Below are 6,518 nucleotides of genomic sequence, written 5' to 3'. Positions count from 1 at the left end.
CACGGATTTGCAGGCTTAGGTGGTTACCCACCCATTGCTCTCAGGAAAACTATGCTTAGTGCTCTCAAGGGTCTAGGAGATGCAGAGACGCCTGAAGGTGCTTAAGAAGAAGTTGGCTGGAAGTTTGGGGGAGTTTTCCCCTGCCTTGTAGGGCATCTAGGAGGGAGTTGGGAAGCAGCAGCATTGGGGATCCTAAGCCAGGATTTAGGTCTCTGGACCCCAGAAGCAGTGCCCTGTGGCAGCAATGGGGTGTTTGTGCTACACTTCAAGGGGGAACCCAAGGAGGAGGGCTGAGATGGGAATCTGTGCTGATCAGCCTCAAGGAGCACTGCACCCCAAGAGTGGTGGTGGCCTATAGATCTTTGGCGGAGACCAAAGCCACATGAAGAGGGCTGAGCAGATGGTGCTCAAATGGAGAGTGTTGAAACATGTTGTAGTCAGAGATGGGTGAGACCTAGGGTGGCCTGGATACACCTGGCTCCAGCAGAGCACCCCAAACTTAATCAGTGCTCGATGGGAGTTTGTTGCATTAATTAATGAGGTGAAAGTAATATATGACTACATGACAAGTCATTAAGAGGAGAGAAACCCCTTGTCTTTAAAAAAATGTTTTATTTATTTATTTTGAGAGAGAGAAAACAAGTGAGGGACAGAGAGTGAGGGCACGAGAGAATCCCAAGCAGGCTCTGTATTGTCAGTGCAGAGCCCGACGCAGGGCTCGAACCCACAAACCATGAGATCATGACCTGAGAGCCAAATTCAAGAGTCAGATGCTTAACCGACTGAGCCACCCAGGTGCCCCCAAACCTCTTTCCTTAAAGGGAAGTGATGACCTCAGAGATTGAACTAGACCAGTTATAATCTCTCCCACCAGCTTCTTCCTCAGCAGGATCTCCCTTCCTGGTGGTAAGGCTGCCAAGAGGGGCATCAATGTCCTCTTGCAGGATCCTAGGGACATCTTGATGCACCTATGTGGCCTCTACTGGTCCACATGTATAATCCGTGGCTGTGGCCACTGTGAGCAACGGCGTCATGAGACCAAGAACACACGCAAAGTACAGGTGGATTTAAATCCACAAGCAACAGCAACAACCTTGGGGTGGGGGAAGACAGTGGATCTTCATGCAAAAATCAGGGGCCCTTGCAAGAAAAAGAGGATGTGGAAGTATCAATGTCCACTCTGTAGCACCCATGACCCTGGGGTCCTTGGTTAGCCTTATTGAACCTCACTTTCTTATGGACGAAAACACAATTACAGCAAAAGCCTCACCATGGGATTTTTTTGGGGTGTAATTTGAAAGTGATAACATGAATATCGGTTGGAACTGGGTCTGGTAGAGAGCACGATTCTAGAGAGTCACATGAAACCATTCCCTTCCTGTTAGATTCAGCTTCATTTCTATGGAACAGGGATTAGCCCCTCTTTCCTTATAGAAACTTGTCAGGAATATCTTCACTGGGACACAAATGCGCCTTTTTCAGAATAAAACAAATGTACCATCCCTTGCCAAGTTCAGAGGCATCCAAGATTAGCAGTGTTCTCTAGCACACACCCCAGAAGGAGGGCAGATAGCAGAGGCTTGGGGAATTTTCCATAGGCCTTGAAGAGCAGTCCAAGTTATAAAAAGAATGTTCATGTTTAAAAATTAAATGTTTGGTTTAAATATTTAAATGTTCCATTTTTCCCCCTGCCTGGTTGTTAATTCAGTATTAAAACAGAAGAGGAATTGATGTACAGCCCTTGACACTGGCCTCCAGGGCTTTCTGAGTTGGAGCTCCTGGTTCTTTCTTCGAAGTAATAATCATTTTAATAGATCACCATCGTCGGAGCTTCTCTTCTAGTCCAGAAACCAGGATAGGTGCTGTTCACTCATCAATTCATTCCCTCTTAACCTCGATCCCCCATTTACAGGCAAGGAGACTGGGGCGAATGGAGGCTATGCTGGTTTGTCCAAGATGACCCAGCCCTCCGTGAGACGATGGGACACGGGATATTAATCGGAGCCTGTCGGACCTCAAAGTCTGTGTCATTTCAACTGGCAATCGTAGGTCAGGGAATCAGACTCCAAACCACATCAGCCCTGGAATACCCATGGTGGCCTCCTCACCGGTTGCTCTGACGGAGTTACAGAAATGTGATTAGGGTCCAACAAGGTGCTTGCAAAAGATGAAAGGCTGCAAGATTAAAACCAGTCCTTGTTATAAATCAAACAGAGCGACGACAGGCATTTGCAAGTAGCACTTAAAGACACATCATCAGCAAAGTAATGAGATATTTATTGTTTTCAAGATTTACTGGCATTCTAATAAATGCCAAAATTGACATCCGTCAGTGTGGGTGTGAGATTCTGCCCAGAATGATAAGCCTGAACGTTCTTCTTAGCATTTAGGAAAAAAACACGGGGTGCAGGTGTGGCTCGCAAGATGGGTTCTGTCTGGTCAAACTGCGGGTCCTTGTGTGGAGGGAAAGACCTTGCCAATTTCAGAGTTCTCCATGTCTGACCAGGAAGGGACCTGAGAACTCTTCTCAACTAGCCATTGATTACACAGAGGGTAATGTGAGGACCAGAGAAGGCAAAGAAGTTGCCTGAGGTCACACAGCAAGTTGGTGGTGAAGGTGGGCTCCAGCCTGAGACTCCCCGCCTCCCCATGCAGAGCAACTTTGACTCTGCCATGCAGCTTCTGAGCCTTCCTAACATAAGAGAAAGTATTTTCCAATAGAGGGCGATTGACAAGACGGCCAGGGGATACCGACTGTGGCAGAGAGGACGAGGCAGGAGCGAAGTCTCTCAGCAGAGTGGAGAGATGAGGAGTCCGAGACAGCTAGAGATCCACCTTGGGGTTGGGAAGCCCAAGGCCCACACTACGGTCCTGGGGTCTCAGCAGCTCCAGGAACCCGCAGAGGAGACAATTGTTCACCTCGTGGTTATGGAGGACACATGAATGAAGGAGTCCCCGGAAGTCTTCCCCAGCAGGGCTTAAAGATGGCAGAAGGTACGCACATGAATCCACAGAAGAATGTCTTGGAATCATGGAGGTCTTGGTTCCCATCTCACACACACACACACACACTCACACACACACTCACACATGTATACATAGACAGGTGCCAAGCTAAAAGATTAGCGATGAAGGAATTATATTCGAGCCTGAGTCAGAGACTCTAAGACAGGATTTCTTAAGCCAGCACTATCAACATTGGGGGCTAGATCATTCTTAGTTGGGAGAGAGGGGCTGTCATGTGCATTGCAGGATGTATAGCAGCATCCTGATCTACTCCCAAGGTGTCAGGACCCACAACCCCTGTCAAGTGGGGCAACCAAAAGTATCTCCAGGCATTATTAAACGTACCTCTCACCCCTCTTGAGAACTACTGATCTAAAATAATGATTGATAACATCTCATGGGTTCAGTCTTTGTCTTTTCTTTTTAAATTTTATTGATTTATTTTGAGAGAGATATAGAGAGAGAGAGACTGAGAGAGAGAGCTTAAGCAAGAGAAAGGGCAGAGAAAGAGGGAGAGAATGAATCCCAAACAGCCTCCACACTCTAAGTGCAGAGACCGGCATGGGGCTCAATCTCCTGAACTGTGAGATCACGACCTGAGCCGAAATCAAGAGTCAGACACTTAACCAACTGAGCCAGCCAGGCGTCCCAGTCTTTGTAATTTTTAAAATGTTGTTTTGACAGCATCCTCTAATTGACTGGAATACTAACAGTATCCAATGTTTACCTTTAGTTTCCTAAATAATGAACAATATATATTTTTCAAATTATATATTTTAAGGCAAAAGCAAATGCACTCCCATGGTTAATAGTGCTTCTGAGAAGTTCATTGGCATGGGCCATCTGGTCATCACTTAATGATATCCATCCATCTGGTGCTAACACACATTTTGTCTGAAAGAGAAGCAAATAAACCACAATTTAAAGATGTCCAAAGGCTTCTTCAAGAAATCCCATCCTGTCCACTCAGCAACTGAAATACTAGGCCAGTTACCAGAATCTCCTGAGAAAACTTTGTGAAGATACACATTTGTAGGACCTGTCCGGGTATTCCAAGGGATGAAGCCCTGAAATCTGTATTTTTTAAAAATCTCTCTCCATGAGATTGGGATGATGGTACCTTGGAGGGAATCACTGCCGGGGTTAGCATCCCTTATTCTTATTAAAAATCAAGATGGTCCTTATTCTCATCATCCTTTGTTACCACAGTAGTGGGTAAATTCACAGATTGGCAAGGGCAGTTTTTGCAATAATGCATGAAGTCCAGATTTATTCACTTACCAAGAGCCACTTTATAAACACAACTTGAAAGTCAAGTTTGTAAGTCCGTGACTGAATAGCTAACACTGGTCAATGATCCCTCCCAACACAGTGAATTGTCACGTCCTAACAACAGAGAGGATGCGCGGCCCTCTTCCAAACATGTCTGTCAGGGAGGGAGCACCAGACAGGAAGTCAGGAGCTTTCTTACTTTTCTCCAGCCTTGCCCTGCCACTTACACCTGTCTGACCTTGATGAGGTCACTTCACCTTTCTGGGTCCCAATTTCCTCATCTGGAAAGTCAGATTAAATAAAGATGGCTGAAACAAGACCAAGCCATCAACTGAGTACATAACTTGCCCAAAGATAGGCTAGATAAGGTGGAAATTGGAGCAGAATCCAGGCCACCTCCCTACAGACATTCAAGGTCAGTCCCTCTGCTTCTGCTACACCACTTGCCTGGGCTATGAGCCCCTTTAGATTATTATACTCTTGAAAAGAGTGAAGAGATCTTGAGGACTTATATTCTAACCCCTATCTGCCCTTAAAGCAAGATGGAACCTTGGATGTTACCCATGTTGGGTGCTTATTCTTTTCATCTGTTAAAGGGGTGGCCTTGACTAAATGAATGAGAAAGAGGTAATGTGGCCATGACCTCTCATTACCTACCAGAGACACAGCAAACACTCTATTGCTATCCAGAAGCCACTCTCCCCACTTTCTGTCTTGCTGATGGACCCACACTTCACCCAGGATGCCCATATGCCAGGTCCAGGAGGACTTTCAGGATCCTTTGCTACATACTCACTTTCCCGGTATCCCCTGCAGCTGGAAGACACCATGCAATCCAGTTGTGACAAAGGAAACATGAGGAGGCAGTTCTGAGGAAGCTTTTGATTCCCTGGTGAAGGCAACAGGCAGGAAGGTAGAGCTGAATGGCTTGGTCCCTTAATCCCATCTTGATCCCTGGACCAGCTGGAGACATCTTGGGCAGATAAAGAGGCAACACAGCACGAAAAGGAGGCTGAGGAAGACAGAGGCAAAAGACAGGAGACAAGTCCTCGATGACACGGATGAGCTGCCTCCCTCAGGGTCTCTTGTTAAAGAAACATTATGAGCCCTTTTGGTCGAAGCAACTGTTAAGGATTCTGTAAAGCTGCACAAACACAAACATGTGTTTGCTTTGCTTGGGGCTGGAATTAAATCCATTGACGTGGTCACAGTGATTATCTCCTGCTGATCAGTAACTCTTATCAGCAGCTACACATGTCTTTGAGTAATAAGAAATAGTCAAATGAATTGCTTTGTATAAATGCAGTCTGTTTGGTGGACAGAAACCTTCCCAAATATGGAGCCCCCGAGGGAAGAAGAGAAATATTATAAGGGAGTCTTTGGTGGCGAAGAGAGAAAATGAAGGCCACCATTACTGTGCTGGCACTCTCCTGGTCATATGCGTTTGTCTGCAGGCTCTTGACTTATGCCTGGCGCTGTTCAAGGAGGGGACACAGCGATAACAAGGCAGGCAAGGGCTTGTCCTCACAGGGTTGGACAGCCATGTGACAGGCTGCTGAGAAGAGATTATAGATGAGACGAAGGCCAGAAAAGAAGGAAGGTGCTACATAGAAACTCTAATAGCAGAAGAGGGAAACCCCATCAGGGCTCCAGGGAAGGGCCTCTCTAAAGAAACCCCACTTCAGCTGACACCTCGAAAGCAAATGAGAGTTCGCCTGAAGTGGAGAAGGAAATGGAAGGTTCCAGAGAGAGGGAAGAACAACATCCAATCATCAGGACAATCTTGTGCTGTGCACAGGAGAAGAGATTATCATTTCCATCTCCGTCAGTCAGGACAGGCTATGTTACACCATAGGAGCAAACAACCCAGACATTTTTAAAGGTTCAAAGTAAAGCAAGTTTGTTTCTGCCTCAGCCTTACTTACATGCCACAGGTGGACTAGGGGTTCTGCACGTGCTAATTCCTCTGGAATCCAGGCCGCGGGAGGCTCCCTCTAGATCCACACATCCACAGGCACAGAGACAAGGGGAGGAAAGCATGGCAAAGCCATACACTGACTCTTCAAAGCTTTCACCCAGAAGCGTCCGGTGTCATTTCTGTACACATTTCACTGCTTGACGCAGAGCACATGGTCACAAGTATCATCCCCTTGCAGGAAAGGGCACCAAATATATTCTACTGCATCCCTGTACTCTTAAGTACCAGTGAAAATGCAGACACTTTAAGAGGTTACGTGATT

General features: G+C 46.5%; 1 long non-coding RNA gene across 1 annotated transcript; it reads right to left on the bottom strand.

Moving 5' to 3' along the window:
- Window positions 1–3,404: 3,404 nt before the first annotated feature.
- Window positions 3,405–5,435, bottom strand: LOC144219875 (uncharacterized). Its single transcript, XR_013331528.1, has 2 exons — window positions 5,075–5,435; window positions 3,405–3,900 (listed from the first exon to the last, which is right to left on the bottom strand). It is a non-coding gene; the product is annotated as an uncharacterized LOC144219875 (long non-coding RNA).
- Between the last annotated feature and the right edge of the window lie 1,083 nt (window positions 5,436–6,518).

This window comes from Crocuta crocuta, unplaced genomic scaffold (genome assembly GCF_008692635.1).
Source record: "Crocuta crocuta isolate KB4526 unplaced genomic scaffold, BGI_CrCroc_1.0 scaffold119, whole genome shotgun sequence".
Lineage (NCBI taxonomy): Eukaryota > Metazoa > Chordata > Mammalia > Carnivora > Hyaenidae > Crocuta > Crocuta crocuta.
The sequence above is the reverse complement of the archived record's forward strand: the minus strand, read 5'-3'. Positions and strand labels throughout refer to the sequence as shown.